At 50.2% G+C, this 23,358-nt stretch overlaps 1 long non-coding RNA gene across 1 annotated transcript; it reads right to left on the reverse strand.

The window, feature by feature from the left end:
* Positions 1 to 2,673: 2,673 nt before the first annotated feature.
* Positions 2,674 to 14,654, reverse strand: LOC127919091 (uncharacterized). The gene is made up of 3 exons (XR_008101945.1): positions 14,607 to 14,654; positions 4,604 to 4,732; positions 2,674 to 2,797 (listed from the first exon to the last, which is right to left on the reverse strand). It is a non-coding gene; the product is annotated as an uncharacterized LOC127919091 (long non-coding RNA).
* Positions 14,655 to 23,358: the final 8,704 nt, after the last annotated feature.

A 23,358-nucleotide genomic window follows, 5' to 3' on the forward strand; every position in this document is an offset into this window, starting at 1 on the left:
TAACTACATGGAACTCTATTCCACAGTACTACATAGAGCCATGACTACATGGAACTCTATTCCACAGTACTACATAGAGACTGACTACATGGAACTCTATTCCACAGTACTACATAGAGCCGTGACTACATGGAACTCTATTCCACAGTACTACATAGAGCCACGACTACATGGAACTCTATTCCACAGTACTACATAGAGCCATGACTACATGGAACTCTATTCCACAGTACTACATAGAGCCATGACTACATGGAACTCTATTCCACAGTACTACATAGAGCCATGACTACATGGAAGTCTATTCCACAGTACTACATAGAGCCATGACTACATGGAAGTCTATTCCACAGTACTACATAGAGCCATGACTACATGGAACTCTATTCCACAGTACTACATAGAGCCAAGACTACATGGAACTCTATTCCACAGTACTACATAAAGCCGTGACTACATGGAACTCTATTCCACAGTACTATAGAGCCATGACTACATGGAATTCTATTCCACAGTACTACATAGAGCCATGACTACATGGAACTCTATTCCACAGTACTACATAGAGACTGACTACATGGAACTCTATTCCACAGTACTACATAGAGCCGTGACTACATGGAACTCTATTCCACAGTACTACATAGAGCCATGACTACATGGAACTCTATTCCACAGTACTACATAGAGCCACGACTACATGGAACTCTATTCCACAGTACTACATAGAGCCACGACTACATTGAACTCTATTCCACAGTACTATAGAGCCATGACTACATGGAACTCTATTCCACAGTACTACATAGAGCCATGACTACATGGAACTCTATTCCACAGTACTACATAGAGCCATGACTACATGGAAGTCTATTCCACAGTACTACATAGAGCCATGACTACACGGAAGTCTATTCCACAGTACTACATAGAGCCAAGACTACACGGAACTCTATTCCACAGTACTACATAGAGCCATGACTACATGGAACTCTATTGGGATCCATAATAAACCCAGGAAGAGTAGCTGCTGCTGCCAGAAGCAAGAACTAATAAAGTCATAAATAAAAACCCCAGGAAAGGCCAAGCTGCTGTCTTTGGCAGTACTACATAGAGACATGACTACATGGAACTCTATTCCACAGTACTACATAGAGCCATGACTACATGGAACTCTATTCCCCAGAACTACTAGCCTTGCCATGACTACATGGAACTCTATTCGGGAAAATTACTACATAGAGCCATGACTACATGGAACTCTATTCCCAGGAAGTACTAGCTGCTGCCTTGGGAACTACATGGAACTCTATTCCACAGGAACATAGCTGCTGTCTTGACTACATGGAACTCTATTCCACAGTACATAGAGCCATGAAGAGTAGCTCTATTCCACAGGTACTACATAGAGCCATGACTACATGTGGACTGCTCTATTCCAGGTACTACATAGAGACATGACTACATGGAACTCTATTCCACAGTACTACATAGAGCCATGACTACATGGAACTCTATTCCACATCAGGTAACTGATTCAAAGTAAAATTAGATTTAAAAAACAGATAAAAAATACACCTCATGGAACAGCAGGGACTGTGAAGAGAGACACACGATAACATACACATGGATGTAGTACTGTAGATATGTGGTGGTGGTTTAGTAGGGGCCTGAGGGCACACAGTGTGTTGTGAAATCTGTGAATGTATTGTAATGTTTTAAAAATGGTATAAACTGCCTTAATTATGATGAACCCCAGGGATGAGTAGCTGCTGCCTTGACAGGAACTAGCGGGGATCCATTATAAACCCAGGAAGAGTAGCTGCTGCCTTGACAGGAACTAATGGGGACCCATAATAAACCCCAGGAAGAGTAGCTGCTGCCTTGGCAGGAACTAATGGGGACCCATAATAAACCCAGGAAGAGTAGCTGCTGCCTTGGCAGGAACTAATGGGGACCCATAATAAACCCAGGAAGAGTAGCTGCTGCCTTGGCAGGAACTCATGGGGAACCATAATAAACCCCAGGAAGAGTAGCTGCTGCCTTGGCAGGAACTAATGGGGACCCATAATAAACCCAGGAAGAGTAGCTGCTGCCTTGGCAGGAACTCATGGGGAACCATAATAAACCCCAGGAAGAGTAGCTGCTGCCTTGGCAGGAACTAATGGGGATCCATAATAAACCCCAGGAAGAGTAGCTGCTGCCTTGGCAGGAACTAATGGGGATCCATAATAAACCCCAGGAAGAGTAGCTGCTGCCTTGGCAGGAACTCATGGGGAGCCATAATAAACCCCAGGAAGAGTAGCTGCTGCCTTGGCAGGAACTCATGGGGAACCATAATAAACCCCAGGAAGAGTAGCTGCTGCCTTGGCAGGAACTAATGGGGACACATAATAAACCCCAGGAAGAGTAGCTGCTGCCTTGGCAGGAACTAATGGGGAACCATAATAAACCCCAGGAAGAGTAGCTGCTGCCTTGGCAGGAACTCATGGGGAACCATAATAAACCCCAGGAAGAGTAGCTGCTGCCTTGGCAGGAACTCATGGGGAACCATAATAAACCCCAGGAAGAGTAGCTGCTGCCTTGGCAGGAACTAATGGGGACACATAATAAACCCCAGGAAGAGTAGCTGCTGCCTTGGCAGGAACTAATGGGGAACCATAATAAACCCCAGGAAGAGTGTCAGTGTACAGTACCTTCCCTCCAGGACACACCAGCCACAGTAAGGATCTCTGACAGACAGACAGGACTGGCAGTCAGGCTGCTGTTCACACTGAGATACAGACACCTTGGACACCTGAGAGAGAGAGTAAGAGAGAGAGAGAGAGAGAGAGAGAGAGAGAGAGAGAGAGAGAGAGAGAGTGTGAGAGAGAGAGGGAGAGTGAGAGAGAGAGAGAGTGAGTGAGAGAGTGAGAGAGTGAGAGTGAGGTGAGAGAGAGAGAGAGAGAGAGAGAGAGAGAGAGAGAGAGAGAGAGCCCCCAGAGAGTGGGGAGACAGAAAGGGGGAAGAGGGGTGAGAGAGAGAGAAAGAAAGAGAGAGAGGAAGGGGAAGGCGAGAGAGAGGAAAAGAGAGGGAGGAGAGAGAGACATAGGGAGAGGGAGAGAGATGACATAGAGAGGAAGGGGGAGAGGGAGAGAACATCAGGTATATTATCCACATGGATATGAGCCTGAGTCCAGGGGCAGTGTTTGAGGTTAGGGTCCAGGGTAGTGTTTAGGGGTTAGGTCTAGGGGTAGTGGTTAGGGTTAGGGTCCAGGGGCAGTGGTTAGGGTCTAGGGGTAGTGGCTGGGGGTTAGGGTCTGGGAGGTTAGGGTCCAGGGGGTAGTGTTTAGGGGTTAGGGTCGAGGGCAGTGGCTAAGGGCAGTAGCTAAGGCAGTGAGCTAGGGTTAGGGTCCAGGGGTAGTGTTTAGGGGCCAGAGTTTAGGTAGTAGCTAGGGGTTAGGGTCTAGGGTAGTGTTTAGGGGTTAGGGTCCAGGGGTAGTGTTTGGGGGTTAGGGTCCAGGGTAGTGGCCAGGTGTTAGGGGTAGTGGCTAGGGGTTAGGGTCTAGGGGCAGTGGCCAGGGCCAGGGTTCCAGGGTAGTGGCTAGGCCAGGTCCGGGGGTGGTGGCCAGGTGCCAGGGTCCAGGGCAGTGGCTAACAGGCAGTGGCTAGGGGTTAGGGTCTAGGGTTAGGGTCCTGGGGGTTAGGGTCTGGGGGCCAGGGTCCAGGGGGTGGTGGCTGGGTGTTAGGGTCTAGGGGCAGTGGCTAAGGTCCAGGTCTGGGGGTAGTGGCCAGGGGTTAGGGGTCCAGGGCAGTGGCTAGGGGTTAGGGGGTAGTGGTTAGGGGTTAGAGTCCAGGGTCAGGAGTCCAGGGTTAGGGTCTAGGGGGTTAGGGTCCTAGGGGTAGTGGCTAGGGGTTAGGGTCTAGGGGTTAGGGTCCAGGGGTTAGGGTCCAGGGTAGTGGCTAGGGGTAGTGGCTAGGGGTAGTGGCCAGGGGGAGTGACCAGAGTGCCAGGTCCAGGGGTTGTGCTAAAGGAAGGCCAGTGACCAGGCAGTGGCCAGGCAAGCCAGGGTCCAGGGGGCCATGACCAAGGGCCAGGGTCCAGGGGTAGTGGCTAGGGGCCAGGGTCCAGGGGTTAGGAAAGGGGTAGGGCAGGGGTTAGGGTCCAGGGTTAGGGGCATTCAGGTTCTTACGCTAGGGCCAGGGTCCAGGGGTAGTGGCTAGGGGGTTAGGGTCTAGGGTTAGGGTCCAGGGCCAGGGGTAGAATAGGCCAGAAGGTTAGGTCCAGGGCAGTGGCCAGGGGTGTGGCCAGTGACCAGGGGTCAGTGACCAGGGTTAGGTCCAGGTGGCCAGGCCAGGTCCAGGCCAGTGCAGGGCAGTGGCCAGGGCTAGGTCCAGGGCCAAAGGACTAGGGGTTAGTGACTAGGGGTTAGGGTCTAGGGGTAGTGGCTAGGGGTTAGGGTCTAGGGGTTAGGGTGTAGGGGTAGTGGCTAGGGGTTAGGGTCTAGGGGTAGTGGCTAGGGGTTAGGGTCTAGGGGTTAGGGTGTAGGGGTAGTGGCTAGGGGTTAGGGTCTAGGGGTTAGGGTGTAGGGGTAGTGGCTAGGGGTTAGGGTCTAGGTGTTACCTTGCCATCAGTGAGGACGTAGACATTCTGTCCAGACTGGTCCAGTAGTAGGTCAGCGTTGACTGGACTGTCCTGGTCCACCAATACACTCTGATACAACATCCCCGTTGTGTCCGTCTGGAGAAATACCTGACCGCACAGAGAAGATGAAGTGAAGATTATATTTTTGGTGTGTTGGCAAGAGAGGAACTAGAGAGAGCGTAAACAGATCTGGGAACAGTACCATACATACAGTGTCAGAGTTGTGGACTCGAGTTTGGCTCGAGTCACTAATTTCACTTTGACTTGAGACTGATGACTTGAAATAATCTGGCCAGTGTCTTGTCTCATTTTGTGGCACAGTCTCTCCAGTAGATTACGAAGCATGCAGCCCAGACACAGTAGCTATTTTTTTGCAAAAAATAAATAAATAATAATAATAATAATAATAGGCTAGTGAAACACACTGACCCCTCTGATTGGGACCTGAAGAAACTGTCAATCAGCAGAGGCTGGTGAGCTAGCGAACAGATTGCTGATTACAGCTATAGGATCGTGGAATTTAACGTCAAACTGTAGGGGGAGAGGATGGCCATAATAAATATGCAGCTCAAAGAAATTGGCCATCGGTAATATTAAGTGCTTCATTTCTTGAAAGCTCACCAGCAATGGGCATCAAACAACCATTACTAGCACAGGACTACTGGTCTTTTTACAGCGTCAATTGCTAGAAATGTATCATTACACTTGTGAAGCTTGCATTTGATCATTGACTACAGCTCAGCGTTCAACACCATAGTGCCTCAAAGCTCATCAGTAAGCTAAGGACTCTGGGACTGAACCACCTCCCTCTGGACCTAGGACTAAACCAGCTCCCCTCTGGACCTAGGACTAAACTTGCCTCCCTCCTGGACCCTGAGACTAAACACCTCCCTCTGGACCCTGAGACTAAACACCTCCCTCTGGACCCCTGAGACTAAGCACCTCCCTCTGCAGCTGGGACCCTGGGACCCCTGCAGCACCTCCTGCAGCTGGACCCTGGGACTGAACACCTCGCTCCCCACGCTGGACCCCACAAGGCTCCTTCCTCCCTCCCCATGGGCCCTAGGGACTAACCCCCTCCCTCTACCACTGGAGCCCTCTGGGACTAAACACCTCCCTCTGGGACTAAACACCTCCCTCTGCAACTGGACCCTGGGACTAAAGCACTCCCTCTGCAACAGGACCCTGGGACTAAACACCTCCCTCTGGACACTGGGACTAAACACTCCCTCTGGAACTGGACCTGGGACTAAGCACCTCCCTCTGGAACTGGACCCTGGGACTAAACACCTCCCTCTGCAACTGGACCCTGGGACTAAACACCTCCCTCTGCAACTGGACCCTGGGACTAAACACCTCCCTCTGCAACTGGATCCTGGGACTGAACACCTCCCTCTGCAACTGGATCCTGGGACTGAACACCTCCCTCTGCAACTGGACCCTGGGACTAAACACCTCCCTCTGCAACTGGACCCTGGGACTAAGCACGTCCCTCTGCAACAGGATCCTGGGACTAAACACCTCCCTCTGGACCCTGAGACTAAACACCTCCCTCTGGACCCTGGGACTAAACACCTCCCTCTGGGACTAAACACCTCCCTCTGGACCCTGGGACTAAACACCTCCCTCTGCAACTGGACCCTGGGACTAAACACCTCCCTCTGGACCCTGAGACTAAACACCTCCCTCTGCAACTGGACCCTGGGACTAAACACCTCCCTCTGGACCCTGAGACTAAACACCTCCCTCTGCAACTGGACCCTGGGACTAAACACCTCCCCTCTGGACCCTGAGACTAAACACCTCCCTCTGCAACTGGACCCTGGGACTAAACACCTCCCTCTGGACCCTGAGACTAAACACTTCCCTCTGCAACTGGACCCTGAGACTAAACACCTCCCCTCTGGACCCCTGAGACTAAACACCTCCCTCTGCAACTGGACCCTGGGACTAAACACCTCCCTCTGCAACTGGACCCTGGGACTAAAGCTTTCCTCCCTCTGCAACTGGACCCTGGACTGGAACACCTCGCTCTACAACTGGACCCTGAGACTAAACACCTCCCTCTGCAACTGGACTCTGGGACTAAACACCTCCCTCTGGGACTGAACACCTCCCTCTGCAACTGGACCCCTGGGACTAAGCACCTCCCTCTGCAGCATGGATCACAGATTAAACACCTCCCTCTGCAACTGGACCCTGAGACTAAACACCTCCCTCTGGACCCTGGGACTAACCACCTCCCTCTGCAACTGGACCCTGGGACTAAACACCTCCCTCTGGACCCTGAGACTAAACACCTCCCTCTGCAACTGGACCCTGGGACTCGCTTTGCCTCCCTCTGGACCCTGAGACTAAACACCTCCCTCTGCAACTGGACCTGGGACTAAACACCTCCCCTCTGGACCCTGAGACTAAACACCTCCCTCCAACAGGATCCTGGGACTAAACCCCCTCCCTCTGGGACTAAACACCTCCCCTGGGACTAAACACCTCCCTCTGCAACTGGACCCTGGGACTAAACACCTCCCTCTGCAACTGGACCTGGGATAAGCACCTCCCTCTGCAACTGGACCCTGGGACTAAGCACCTCCCTCTGGGACTAAACACCTCCCTCTGCCTGGACCCTGGGACTAAGCACCTCCCTCTGGGACTAAACACCTCCCTCTGCAACTGGATCCTGGGACTAAACACCTCCTCTGCAACTGGATCCTGGGATTAGACACACTCCGCGCTGGACCCTGAGACTAAACCTCCCTCTGGACATAGGATTTCACTTCCCCTCCCTCTGCAACTGGATCCTAAGTTAAACACCTCCCTTTGCAACTGGATCACCAAGTTAAACACCTCCCTTTGCAACTGGATCCTGGGACTAAACACCTCCCTCTGCAACTGGATCCTGGGATTAAACACCTCCCTTTGCAACTGGACCCTGAGACTAAACACCTCCCTCTGGACCCTGGGACTAAACACCTCCCTCTGGACACTGGGACTAAACACCTCCCTCTGGACACTGGGACTAAACACCTCCCACTCTGCAACTGGATCCTGGACTTCCTGACGGGCCGCCCCAGGTGGTAAGGGTAGGCAACAAACAACGCTGATCCTCAACATGGGGGGCCCCTCGGGGTGTGTGCCTGTTCACCCACGAGATGCGTGGCTCCTCCGCGACTCCAGCCAGCAATTAAGTTTGACAAAGTTAAACCCAGGTGGTAGGCCTGATCACCGACAACGACGAGACCAGAGACCAGGTAGTGTGGTGCCAGGACAACAACCTCTCCCTCAACGATGAGACAGCCTACAGGGAGGAGGTCAGAGACCAGGCAGTGTGGTGCCAGGACAACAACCTCTCCCTCAACGATGAGACAGCCTATAGGGAGGAGGTCAGAGACCAGGCAGTGTGGTGCCAGGACAACAACCTCTCCCTCAACGATGAGACAGCCTACAGGGAGGAGGTCAGAGACCTGGCAGTGTGGTGCCAGGACAACAACCTCTCCCTCAACGATGAGACAGCCTACAGGGAGGAGGTCAGAGACCTGGCAGTGTGGTGCCAGGACAACAACCTCTCCCTCAACGACTAGACAGCCTATAGGGAGGTCAGAGACCTGGCAGTGTGGTGCCAGGACAACAACCTCCCCCTCAACGATGAGACAGCCTACAGGGAGGAGGTCAGAGACCTGGTAGTGTGGTGCCAGGACAACAACCTCTCCCTCAACGATGAGACAGCCTACAGGGAGGAGGTCAGAGACCTGGCAGTGTGGTGCCAGGACAACAACCTCCCCTCAACGATGAGACAGCCTATAGGCAGGAGGTCAGAGACCTGGCAGTGTGGTGCCAGGACAACAACCTCTCCCTCAACGATGAGACAGCCTATAGGCAGGAGGTCAGAGACCTGGCAGTGTGGTGCCAGGACAACAACCTCTCCCTCGACGATGAGACAGCCTATAGGCAGGGAGGAGGTCAGAGACCTGGCAGTGTGGTGCCAGGACAACAACCTCTCCTCAACGATGAGACAGCCTATAGGGAGGAGGTCAGAGACCTGGCAGTGTGGTGCCAGGACAACAACCTCTCCCTCAATGATGAGACAGCCTACAGGGAGGAGGTCAGAGACCTGGCAGTGTGGTGCCAGGACAACAACCTCTCCCTCAACGATGAGACAGCCTATAGGGAGGAGGTCAGAGACCTGGCAGTGTGGTGCCAGGACAACAACCTCTCCCTCAACGATGAGACAGCCTATAGGGAGGAGGTCAGAGACCTGGTAGTGTGGTGCCAGGACAACAACCTCTCCCTCAACGATGAGACAGCCTATAGGGAGGAGGTCAGAGACCTGGCAGTGTGGTGCCAGGACAACAACCTCTCCCTCAACGATGAGACAGCCTATAGGCAGGAGGTCAGAGACCTGGCAGTGTGGTGCCAGGACAACAACCTCTCCCTCGACGTGAACAAGACGAAGGAGCTGATCGTGGACTATAGGAAAGTTAACCCACTGTTCCTAGACCAGTTAACCCACTGTTCCTAGACCAGTTAACCCACTGTTCCTAGACCAGTTAACCCACTGTTCCTAGACCAGTTAACCCACTGTTACTAGACCAGTTAACCCACTGGTCCTTCTGTAGCTCAGTTGGTAGAGCATGGCGCTTGTAACGCCAGGGTAGTGGGTTCAATCCCGGGACCACCCATACGTAGAATGTATGCACACATGACTGTAAGTCGCTTTGGATAAAAGCGTCTGCTAAATGGCATATATTATTATATATTGATCCTAGACCAGTTAACCCACTGATCCCCTGAACAAGGCAGTTAACCCACTGATCCTAGACCAGTTAACCCACTGATCCCCTGAACAAGTCAGTTAACCCACTGTTCCTAGACCAGTTAACCCACTGATCCTAGACCAGTTAATGTATTTATTTATTATGTAGTCAAGGTATGCGGTGCTTATTTCGGCCTGCAGAGGGATCCGCTAGCCTGCCTAATCAGTGATTAAAAAAAAAAAAAACCTGAAGAGAGAAGCAGCAGATAATCCAATTATTTTAAACCTTATCTTCACGGTGAGCGAGTTATATAAACCATCGGATAAGAAAGAAACACCAAGTTAAGCAAAGTGAGGATGATGACCTGTTTTGTTTTCACCATTCAAGCCTCATTTAAATATATATATATATTATTTTTTTTCCCCAGACTCCATCTCTTCCAGAATTCTTGTTTTTTACTCCTACGTACCTGGAACAGACCGTTTGTAAGGACCGTCAAATAAGAATGACATGATGAACATGAGATAAAATAATAATTAAACCCCTTTTTTTACCAGTCGTTGTTTTAGTATGTTGGCTATTTAGAAATGTACAAGAGTAACCGAGTCAGGTGAATGAGAGAGAGCCAACTGAAAACTGTACTGAAGAGAGAAGCATCAGATGAACTATTTATTTTCAACCTTATCAAAGGGCTGATGTTGGTACAGGTTAGACTCCCTTAACAGGGTACTAGACCGAGGCTATATCACCATACCCTATCCAGGTCCCAAGGTTTAACAGGGTACTAGACCCAGGCTATATCACCATACCCTATCCAGGTCCCAAGGTTTAACAGGGTACTAGACCTGGGCTTTATCACCATACCCTATCCAGGTCCCAAGGTTTAACAGGGTACTAGACCCAGGCTATATCACCATACCCTATCCAGGTCCCAAGGTTTAACAGGGTACTAGACCCAGGCTATATCACCATACCCTATCCAGGTCCCAAGGTTTAACAGGGTACTAGACCCAGGCTATATCACCATACCCTATCCAGGTCCCAAGGTTTAACAGGGTACTAGACCTGGGCTTTATCACCATACCCTATCCAGGTCCCAAGGTTTAACAGGGTACTAGACCCAGGCTATATCACCATACCCTATCCAGGTCCCAAGGTTTAACAGGATACTAGACCCAGGCTTTATCACCATACCCTATCCAGGTCCCAAGGTTTAACAGGGTACTAGACCCAGGCTATATCACCATACCCTAACCAGGTCCCAAGGTTTAACAGGGTACTAGACCCAGGCTATATCACCATACCCTATCCAGGTCCCAAGGTTTAACAGGGTACTAGACCCAGGCTATATCACCATACCCTATCCAGGTCCCAAGGTTTAACAGGGTACTAGACCCAGGCTATATCACCATACCCTATCCAGGTCCCAAGGTTTAACAGGGTACTAGACCCAGGCTATATCACCATACCCTATCCAGGTCCCAAGGTTTAACAGGGTACTAGACCCGGGCTATATCCCCATACCCTATCCAGGTCCCACAGTTTAACAGGGTACTAGACCCAGGCCATATTACCATACCCTATCCAGGTCCCAAGGTTTAACAGGGTACTAGACCTGGGATTTATCACCATACCCTATCCAGGTCCCAAGGTTTAACAGGGTACTAGACCCAGGCTATATCCCCATACCCTATCCAGGTCCCAAGGTTTAACAGGGTACTAGACCTGGGCTATATCACCATACCCTATCCAGGTCCCAAGGTTTAACAGGGTACTAGACCTGGGCTATATCACCATACCCTATCCAGGTCCAAGGTTTAACAGGGTACAAAACCCGGGCCATATCACCATACCCTATCCAGGTCCCAAGGTTTAACAGGGTACTAGACCCAGGCTATATCACCAGAGCCTATCCAGGTCCCACAGTTTAACAGGGTACTAGACCCAGGCTATATCACCATACCCTATCCAGGTCCCAAGGTTTAACAGGGTACTAGACCTGGGCTATATCACCATACCCTATCCAGGTCCCAAGGTTTAACAGGGTACTAGACCTGGGCTATATCACCATACCCTATCCAGGTCCCAAGGTTTAACAGGGTACAAAACCCAGGCCATATCACCATACCCTATCCAGGTCCCAAGGTTTAACAGGGTACTAGACCCAGGCTATATCACCATACCCTATCCAGGTCCCAAGGTTTAACAGGGTACTAGACCCAGGCTATATCACCATACCCTATCCAGGTCCCAAGGTTTAACAGGGTACTAGACCCAGGCTATATCACCATACCCTATCCAGGTCCAAGGTTTAACAGGGTACAAAACCCGGCCATATCCCCATACCCTATCCAGGTCCCACAGTTTAACAGGGTGCTATATCACCATAGCCTATCCAGGTCCCACAGTTTAACAGGGTACAAAACCCGGGCCATATCCCCATACCCTATCCAGGTCCCACAGTTTAACAGGGTACTAGACCTAGGCTATATCACCATAGCCTATCCAGGTCCCACAGTTTAACAGGGTACAAAACCGGGCCATATCCCCATACCCTATCCAGGTCCCACAGTTTAACAGGGTACTAGACCTAGGCTATATCACCATAGCCTATCCAGGTCCCACAGTTTAACAGGGTACAAAACCCGGGCCATATCCCCATACCCTATCCAGGTCCCACAGTTTAACAGGGTACTAGACCTAGGCTATATCACCATACCCTATCCAGGTCCCAAGGTTTAACAGGGTACTAGACCCAGGCTATATCACCATACCCTATCCAGGTCCCACAGTTTAACAGGGTACTAGACCTAGGCTATATCACCATACCCTATCCAGGTCCCAAGGTTTAACAGGGTACTAGACCCAGGCTATATCACCATACCCTATCCAGGTCCCACAGTTTAACAGGGTACTAGACCCAGGCTATATCACCATACCCTATCCAGGTCCCACAGTTTAACAGGGTACTAGACCTGGGCTATATCACCATACCCTATCCAGGTCCCACAGTTTAACAGGGTACTAGACCTGGGCTATATCACCATACCCTATCCAGGTCCCACAGTTTAACAGGGTACTAGACCCAGGCTATATCACCATACCCTATCCAGGTCCCAAGGTTTAACAGGGTACTAGACCCAGGCTATATCACCATACCCTATCCAGGTCCCAAGGTTTAACAGGGTACTAGACCCAGGCTATATCACCATACCCTATCCAGGTCCCACAGTTTAACAGGGTACTAGACCCAGGCTATATCACCATACCCTATCCAGGTCCCACAGTTTAACAGGGTACTAGACCCAGGCTATATCACCATACCCTATCCAGGTCCCACAGTTTAACAGGGTACTAGACCCAGGCTATATCACCATACCCTATCCAGGTCCCACAGTTTAACAGGGTACTAGACCCAGGCTATATCACCATACCCTATCCAGGTCCCACAGTTTAACAGGGTACTAGACCCAGGCTATATCACCATACCCTATCCAGGTCCCACAGTTTAACAGGGTACTAGACCCAGGCTATATCACCATACCCTATCCAGGTCCCACAGTTTAACAGGGTACTAGACCCAGGCTTAATCATTGCAGAGCGAGAGAGCGTCAATGTTGCATTATGCGAGTTCCATATATTGACTTTGGTATTGTTTGTAGCTACATTTTCTAGCTAGCCAGCCAGCTTTTCTGGAGAGAGAGCATTGCATTGTGGGTTTTGTAGTTGAGCTCTGCAGATTCCCACAACTGTTCACAGTATATATTACTATCCCATATTTTAGATATTTAACAAAGTAAAACATATTAACTATTCCTTTGAGTGTTCTTGTGTCTGTGGTTACTCCAATCACAGTGTGTGTGTGTGTGTGTGTGTGTGTGTGTGTGTGTGTGTGTGTGTGTGTTCTCTGTGGTTACTCCTATCACAGTGTGTGTGTGTGTGTGTGTGTGTGTGTGTGTGTGTGTGTGTGTGTGTGTGTGTGTGTGTGTGTGTGGTTACTCCTATCACAGTGTGTGTGTGTGTGTGTGTGTGTGTGTGTGTGTGTGTGTGTGTGTGTCTCTGTGGTTACTCCTATCACAGTGTGTGTGTGTGTGTGTGTGTGATTAGGGAATGTCTTGTTAATGTGTGTGCTTGTGCGGAGTGTGTGTGTGTGTGATTAGGGAATGTCTTGTTAATGTGTGTGCTTGTGCGAGTGTGTGTGTGTGTGTGCGTGAGATTTTGGGAGTGTCTCGTGTCTTGTTAGTGTGTTAAGGAGGGAGGGTATTTAAGCTGAGGAACAGCAGTCAGCTGGATCTGGTTTCATCCATAATTAACATTAGCAACATGTTTCATGTTAATGAGAGTCTGTCTGTCTGTCTGTCTGTCTGCCTGCCTGCCTGCCTGCCTGCCTGCCTGCCTGTCTGCCTGTCTGCCTGTCTGCCTGTCTGCCTGTCTGTCTAGCCTACCTCACGCCCCCGTGCGTACAGCCTACCTCACGCCCCGCGCGTCACAGCCTACCTTACAGGGGCGTACAGCCTACCTTACAGGGGCGTACAGCCTACCTTACAGGGGCGTACAGCCTACCTTACAGGGCGTGCAGCCTACCTTACAGGGGCGTACAGCCTACCTTACGCCCCGCGCGTGCAGCCTACCTTACGCCCCCGCGCGTGCAGCCTACCTTACGCCCCGCGCGTGCAGCCTACCTTACGCCCCGCGCGTACTGGCCTACCTTACGCCCCGCGCGTACAGCCTACCTTACGCCCCGCGCGTGCAGCCTACCTTACGCCCCGCGCGTCCAGCCTACCTTACGCCCCGCGCGTGCAGCCCTACCTTACAGGGCGTGCAGCCCACCTCACGCCCCGCGCGTGCAGCCTACCTCACGCCCCGCGCGTGCCAGCCTACCTTACGGGGCGTACAGCCTACCTTACGCCCCGCGCGTACAGCCTACCTTACGCCCCGCGCGTACAGCCTACCTTACGCCCCGCGCGCTGCAGCCTACCTTACGCCCCGCGCGTGCAGCCTACCTTACGCCCCGCGCGTGCAGCCTACCTTACGCCCCGCGCGTGCAGCCTACCTTACGCCCCGCGCGTACAGCCTACCTTACGCCCGGGCGTACAGCCTACCTTACGCCCGCGCGTACAGCCTACCTTACGCCCGCGCGCGTCTGGCCTACCTTACGCCGCGCGCGTCCAGCCTACCTTACGCCCGCGCGTCACAGCCTACCTTACGCCCGCGCGCGTACAGCCTACCTTATGCAGCCAGCCCTTCTTGTCCCCCAGCAGGGCGATGGTGTGGCCCGGCCTCGGTAGTGGTGGTGACAGCTGTGAGCTGGGTTTCCCTGGTCAGAGAGGGGGTGGCTGACAGGGGAACCGCAGAGGCGATGGGGCTGGGGTGTGTTCCCCTCCACATGGGTACTCCTTTAACGAATCCTAGAGAGAAGAAGGGTCAGAGGTGATTGGTTGATGGATTGTAATATAGAAAAAACCAACATTACAATACGTTTTTATTCTTGTGTGGTAACACTGTTTCAGCCTACTTGTTATGCAGTATAACACTGTTTTTACCTACCTGAACCCCCAGTAGCTCCACCCCTTCCTGAACCCCCAGTAGCTCCACCCCTCCTGAACCCCCAGTAGCTCCACCCCTCCTGAACCCCCAGTAGCTCCACCCCTCCTGAACCCCCAGTAGCTCCACCCCTCCAGTAGCTCCACCCCTGGTACTCTGTGTATAGTACATTTACATTTACATTTAAGTCATTTAGCAGACGCTCTTATCCAGAGCGACTTACAAGTTGGTGCATTCACCTTATGACATCCAGTGGAACAGCCACTTTACATAGTCTCCCATAGTCAGCAGCATACCACTCTGTCAGCAGCATACCGCCCTGCCAGCAGCATTACGCCCTGTCAGCAGCATACCGCCCTGCCAGCAGCATACCGCCCTGCCAGCAGCATACCGCCCTGCCAGCAGCATACCGCCCTGCCAGCAGCATACCGCCCTGCCAGCAGCATACCGCCCTGTCAGCAGCATACCGCCCTGCCAGCAGCACTACCGCCCTGCCAGCAGCATACCGCCCTGCCAGCAGCATACCGCCCTGCCAGCAGAATACCGCCCTGCCAGCAGAATACCGCCCTGTCAGCAGCATACCGCCCTGTCAGCAGCATACCGCCCTGCCAGCAGCATACCGCCCTGTCAGCAGCATACCGCCCTGTCAGCAGCATACCACCCTGTCAGCAGCATACCACCCTGCCAGCAGCATACCACCCTGTCAGCAGCATACCACCCTGCCAGCAGCATACCACCCTGCCAACAGCATACCACCCTGCCAACAGCATACCACCCTGTCAGCAGCATACCACCCTGCCAGCAGCATACCGCCCTGTCAGCAGCATACCACCCTGCCAGCAGCATACCGCCCTGCCAGCAGCATACCACCCTGCCAGCAGCATACCGCGCTGGCAGGGCGTGCCAGCAGCATACCGCCCTGCCAGCAGCATACCGCCCTGCCAGCAGCATACCACCCTGCCAGCAGCATACCACCCTGCCAGCAGCATACCACCCTGCCAGCAGCATTCCATGTTATCATTGACTCAGTACTGGTACTCTGTGTATAGTACCATGTTATCATTGACTCAGTACTGGTACTCTGTGTATAGTACCATGTTATCATTGACTCAGTACAGGTACTCTGTGTATAGTACCATGTTATCATTGACTCAGTACTGGTACTCTGTGTATTGTACCATGTTATCATTGACTCAGTACTGGTACTCTGTGTATAGTACCATGTTATCATTGACTCAGTACTGGTACTCTGTGTATAGTACCACGTTATCGTATTTATTATTACGTTATTTTACTGTTCTATTATTTCTCTATTTTCTTTCTCTCTACATTGTTGAGGAACGACCTGTAACTAAGCATTTCACAGTTCGTCCACACCTGTTGTTTACGATGAATATCACGAATAAAACGTGATATTGCACTTGTCTTATTTGACCCTTTTAGTAGTGCAGCAGTAGTACTGCAGCAGTATCGTAGCTCTACCCCTCCTGAACCCCCAGTAGCTCCACCCCTCCTGAACCCCCAGTAGCTCCACCCCTCCTGAACCCCCAGTGGCTCCACCCTCCTGAACCCCCAGTAGCTCCACCCCTCCTGAACCCCCAGTAGCTCCACCCCTCCTGAACCCCCAGTAGCTCCACCCCTCCTGAACCCCCAGTAGCTCCACCCCTTCCTGAACCCCCAGTAGCTCCACCCCTCCTGAACCCCCAGTAGCTCCACCCCTCCTGAACCCCCAGTAGCTCCACCCCTCCTGAACCTCCAGTAGCTCCACCCCTCCTGAACCCCCAGTAGCTCCACCCCTCCTGAACCCCCAGTCGCTCCACCCCTGCTGAACCCCCAGTAGCTCCACCCCTCCTGAACCCCCTGTAGCTCCACACCTGCTGAACCCCCAGTAGCTCCACCCCTCCTGAACCCCCAGTAGCTCCACCCCTCCTGAACCCCCAGTAGCTCCACCCCTCCTGAACCCCCAGTAGCTCCACACCTGCTGAACCCCCAGTAGCTCCACACCTGCTGAACCCCCAGTAGCTCCACCCCTCCTGAACCCCCAGTAGCTCCACACCTGCTGACCCCTCAGTAGCTCCACCCCTCCTGAACCCCCAGTAGCTCCACCCCTCCTGAACCCCCAGTCAGACACATAGAAATATCATTCATAGTCAAATAAGTCACTCTTTTCTAAGGCCATGACATCTCCATATCAACTGGTTCAGAACACTCAAGAGAAACTAGTTCAACCAGACACCAGAAATACTCTGGTTGTAAATATGAAAGCCATAAATACATAGTCAGCTGACTACAGACATAAATATACAGCTAGCCAGCCGTGTGATGGGACAGTGATGTAATGCTGCATACCAGCCAGCAGGGGAGACAGGAATATAGCCGTCACCTATAACTAACAGTTGGGACAGATGAGCTTTAATAAATACTATCAAAGTGAGATCATGTGATAAAGAGGTTCCCTAATGGCATGTAACAGCTCCTGGCATTAGACCGAACCAGGGCCAGTTGTTCCTGTGACCTGAACCTAACTACTGTCTGGAGTGTTCCTGCAGCAGTGGTGTGGGGTCTGTGCTTTGGCAAAGTGGGTGGGGTTATATCCTTCCTGTTTGGCCCTGTCCGGTGGTGTCCTCGGATGGGGCCACAGTGTCTCCTGACCCCTCCTGTCTCAGCCTCCAGTATTTACGCTGCAGTAGTTTGGTGTCGGGGGCTAGGGTCAGCCTTTTGTTATATCTGGGAGTACTCTGTCCCATTCGGTGTCCTGTGTGAATCTAAGTGCGTTCTCTAATTCTCCTCCTTCTCTCTTTCTTTCTCTCTCTCGGAGACCTGAGCCCTAGGACCATGCACCAGACCACCTGACATGATGACTACTTGCTGTCCCCTCTAGTCCACCTGGCCATGCTGCTGCTCCAGTTTAAACTTCCACCTGACCGTGCTGCTGCTCCAGTTTCAACTGTTCTGCTCTTATTACATTCACCATGCTGGTCATTTATGAACATTTGAACATCTTGGCCATGTTCTGTTATAAACTCCACCCGGCACAGCCAGAAGAGGACTGGCCACCCCACATAGCCTGGTTCCTCTCTAGGTTTCTTCCTAGGTTTTGGCCTTTCTAGGGAGTTTTTCCTAGCCACTGTGCTTCTACACCTGCATTGCTTGCTTTTTGGGGTTTTAGGCTGGGTTTCTGTACAGCACTTTGAGATATCAGCTGATGTACGAAGGGCTATATAAATACATTTGATTTGATTTTGATTTGAGCACCCCTGAAGGATTAGTGCTATCTGGGATCCTTGGGATATCTCTACCCTAAACCTTAACCCTTACCTACCCTAACATTAACCCCTACTCCTACCCTAAACCTAATGTTAACCCTTACCTACCCTAACCTTATCCCCTACCCTAAACCCTAACCTTAACCATTACCTACCTAAACCTTATCCCCTACCCTAAACTGTATCCCCTACCTAAACCTAACCCTTACCTACCCTAACCCCTACTCCTACCTAACATTAACCCTTACCTACCCTAACCCCTACTCCTACCTAACATTAACCCCTACCTACCCAAAACCTTATCCCCTACCCTAAACTTTATCCCTACCCTAAACCCTAACCTTAACCCTTACCTACCCCAAACCTTATCCCTACCCTAAACTGTATCCCTACCTTAACCCTTACCTACCCTAACCCCTACTCCTACCCTAAACCCTAACCTTAACCCTTACCTACTCTACCTTATCCCCTACCTAACCTTATCCCCTACTCTTACCCTTAGCTTAACCATTTTACATTTCAACTTCAATGGGGTGACATCAGAGTTGGGACATCCCAAGGATCCCGTTTAGACTTTTCCTGCTGTTCTAAACTGTCTCAGTCATCATTGCAGTTATATAGTGAGCTCCAGTTATATGGTGAGCTCCAGTTATATGGTGAGCTCCAGTTATATGGTGAGCTCTAGTTATATGGTGAGCTCTAGTTATATGGTGAGCTCTAGTTATATGGTGAGCTCCAGTTATATGGTGAGCTCCAGTTATATGGTGAGCTCCAGTTATATGGTGAGCTCCAGTTATATGGTGAGCTCCAGTTATATGGTGAGCTCTAGTTATATGGTGAGCTCTAGTTATATGGTGAGCTCTAGTTATATGGTGAGCTCTAGTTATATGGTGAGCTCCAGTTATATGGTGAGCTCCAGTTATATGGTGAGCTCCAGTTATATGGTGAGCTCTAGTTATATGGTGAGCTCCAGTTATATGGTGAGCTCTAGTTATATGGTGAGCTCTAGTTATATGTCCAGTTATATGGTGAGCTCTAGTTATATATCCAGTTATATGGTGAGCTCTAGTTATATGTCCAGTTATATGTTGAGCTCTAGTTATATGTCCAGTTATATGGTGAGCTCTAGTTATATGTCCAGTTATATGTTGAGCTCTAGTTACATGGTGAGCTCTAGTTATATGGTGAGCTCTAGTTATATGTCCAGTTATATGGTGAGCTCTAGTTATATGGTGAGCTCCAGTTATATGGTGAGCTCTAGTTATATGTCCAGTTATATGGTGAGCTCCAGTTATATGTCCAGTTATATGGTGAGCTCCAGTTATATGGTGAGCTCTAGTTATATGTCCAGTTAAATGGTGAGCTCTAGTTATATGTCCTGTTATATGGTGAGCTCTAGTTATATGGTGAGCTCCAGTTATATGGTGAGCTCTAGTTATATGTCCAGTTATATGGTGAGCTCCAGTTATATGTCCAGTTATATGGTGAGCTCCAGTTATATGGTGAGCTCTAGTTATATGTCCAGTTATATGGTGAGCTCCAGTTATATGGTGAGCTCTAGTTATATGTCCAGTTATATGGTGAGCTCTAGTTATATGTCCAGTTATATGGTGAGCTCTAGTTATATGTCCAGTTATATGGTGAGCTCCAGTTATATGGTGAGCTCAGTTATATGGTGAGCTCCAGTTATATGGTGAGCTCCAGGTATTCCTCTAGGATTTTGCCTGTGCTTAGCTCTATTCTGTTCATTTGTATCTTTAAAAAACTTCCTAGTCCTTGTAGATGACAAGCATACCCATAACATGATGCAGCCACCAACATGCTTGAAAATATGAAGAGTGGTACTTAGTGATGTGTTGCATTTGCCCCAAACATAACGCTTTGTATTCAGGACATGAACTTAATTTCTTTGCAACAATTTTTGCAGTTTGATTTTAGTACCTTATTGCAAAACAGGATTCATGTTTTGGAATATTTTTATTCTGTACAGGCTTCCTTCTTTTCACTCGGTCATGTAGGTTAGTATTGTGGAGTAACTACAATGTTGTTGATCCATCCTCAGTCTTCTCCTATCACAACCAATAAACTGAGCAGTTTCCTTCCTCTCCGGCAACTGAGTTAGGAAGGACGCCTGTATATTTGTAGTGACTGGGGTGTATTGATACCATCCTCCAAAGTGTAATTAATAACTTCACCAAGCTCAAAGGGATATTCAATGTCTGCTGTTTATATTGTTACCCATCTATCAATAGCTGCCCTTTGTGAGGCATTGGAAAACCTCCCTGGTCGTTGTGGTTGAATCTGTGTTTGAAATTCACTGCTTCGACTGAGGGACCTACAGATCATTCATTGTATGTGTGTGGTACAGAGACGAGTGAGTCATTCAAGCATCATGTTAAACACTATTATTGCACACAGAGTGAGTCCATGCAACTTATTATGTGACTTAAGCAAATGTTTCCTCGTGAACTTAATAACAAAGGTGTTGAATACTTACTGCTTTTCATTTTTTACTAGTAAAAATTTTCCCCAAAAACATAATTCCACTTTGACATTATGGGATGTTGTATGAAGGCCAGTGACACATCTCAATTTAATCCATTTTAAATTCAGGCTGCAACAATAACGGGGTGTGAATACTTTCTGTAGGCATTGTATGTCACACACACACACACACACACACGCCACACACACACATGCCACACACACACGGCACACACACACACATGCCACACACACATGCCACACACACACACATGCCACACACACACATGCCACACACACACATGCCACACACACACATGCCACACACACACATGCCACACACACACACGCCACACACACGTCACACACACACATGCCACACACACACACGCCCACACACACACACCACACACACACGGTCAGCTCAAAGCCGCCCACAGCGTCACTGAGCTCCATCAGCAGCAGATTTTAGAACAGACAACCAATTTGTTTATGCAACAAAATGTCAGAGCAAAGTATCGCATCAACCCGAAATGCACCGATTCATTCTGTAATCAAACCGTATAGTATGGAAGCCCATGTGTCTAGATACGTAATCCAATCATTTACGAAAGGGAACGATCCACATCCCTAGACATCACTGGTCCATCAGTGGATCAGGGTGTTTGTTTTTGGATCAGCTGTCCGTACGTAATAACAGGGAAAATCTTCCAGAATGACCCATTTGAGGTAGAAAGGAGTTGGACAGAAAAAGGCAGAGATGATTTGATTTCTCTCAGTTTTTAATCCGTCAGATGAGCATACTAACGTTACCATGTAAGCTGTCGTCTTCCTCCTTGTTGTAGTTGTTTTTAAAATGTTAAAACATACATTGTGCACCAGTGAAGCCGCTCTGAACACCGACAACCCTCCCAGAAAGTGTTCTTTGGTTGGGACAGTGAAACATGTTGTCAGTGATGATTAGTGACCAGTGGAACAGAGTGGTCCGTACTGTAGAGACATGGATAGTGTTTACTGGTCAGCATGGGACAGTATGGACAGTATAAAAGGACAGGGGACAGGATGTGTCCAGTGGACAGTAACAGGACAGGGGACATGATGTGTCCAGTGGACAGTAAAAAACAGAAACAGGACAGGGGACATGATGTGTCCAGTGGACAGTAAAACAGGACAGGGGACAGGATGTGTCCAGTGGACAAAACAGAAACAGGACAGGGGACAGGAGGTGTCCAGTGGACAGCAAAACACAACAGGACAGGGGACATGATGTGTCCAGTGGCAGCAAACAGCAATATATGGTGATGATGAACCAGTGACACAAAGTTAGCACAGGGACAGGATGTGTCCAGTGGACAGCAAACAGACAGGACAGGATTAAGTCCAGTGGACAGTAGCAAACAGGTGAACAGGACAGGGGACAGGATGTGTCCAGTGGACAGTAAAACAGTAACAGAACAGGGAATGTGATGTGTCCAGTGGACAGTAAAACAGGACAGGGACAGGATGTGTCCGAGGACAGTAAAACAGTAACAGGACAGGGACAGGATGTGTCCAGCGCAGATGGCAAAACAGTAACAGGACAGGGGATATGGATGTGTCCAGGACAGTGCAACAGACAGGATGTGTCCAGTGGACAGTAAAACAGTAACAGGACAGGGGACAGGATGTGTCCAGTGGACAGTAAAACAGAAACAGACAGGGGATGGTGGATGTGTCCAGTGGACCCAGCAAAAACAGAAACAGGACAGGATGTGTCCAGTGGACAGTAAAACAGGACAGGACAGGATGTGTCCAGTGGACAGTACAAAAAAAAAACAGGACAGGACAGGATGTGTCCAGTGGACAGTGCAAAACAGGACAGGATCAGGAGGTGTCCAGTGGACAGTAAAACAGAAACAGGACAGGGGACAGGATGTGTCCAGTGGACAGTAAAACAGGACAGGGAACAGGATGTGTCCAGTGGACAATGGCTAGAAAGCAGGACAGGGGACAGGATGTGTCAGTGGACAGTAAAACAGTAACAGGACAAGGGACAGGATGTGTCCAGTGGACAGTAAAACAGAAACAGGACAGGGACAGGATGTGTCCAGTGGATAGGACAGGGGACAGGATGTGGTCCAGTGGACAATGTAAAACAGGACAGGGAACAGGATGTGTCCAGTGGACAGTAAAACAGGACAGGGAACAGGATGTGTCCAGTGGACAGTAAAACAGAGGACAGGGACAGGATGTGTCCAGTGGACAGTAAAACAGGAACAGGAGGACAGGATGTATCAGTGGACAGTAAACAGACAGGGACAATAAACTCAAGACAAAGGGAACAAGATATCAAAACAAGAAACAGGACAGGGGACAGGAATGTGTCCAGTGGACAGTAAAACAGACAGGGAACAGAATGTGTCCAGTGGACAGTAAACAGGACAGGATGTGTCCAGTGGACAGTAAAACAGGAACAGGACAGGGGATGTGGGATGTGTCCAGTGGACAGTAAAACAGGACAGAGACAGGGGAGGATGTGTCCAGTGGACAGTAAAAAAAACAGGACAGGGGACAGGATGTGTCCAGTGGACAAAACAGGAACAGGACAGGGGACAGGATGTCAGTGGACAGCAAAACAGGACAGGACAGGATGTGTCCAGTGGACAGTAAAACAGTAACAGGACAGGATGTGTCCAGTGGACAATAA

The sequence above is a fragment of the Oncorhynchus keta genome, unplaced genomic scaffold (genome assembly GCF_023373465.1).
Source record: "Oncorhynchus keta strain PuntledgeMale-10-30-2019 unplaced genomic scaffold, Oket_V2 Un_contig_15733_pilon_pilon, whole genome shotgun sequence".
Lineage (NCBI taxonomy): Eukaryota > Metazoa > Chordata > Actinopteri > Salmoniformes > Salmonidae > Oncorhynchus > Oncorhynchus keta.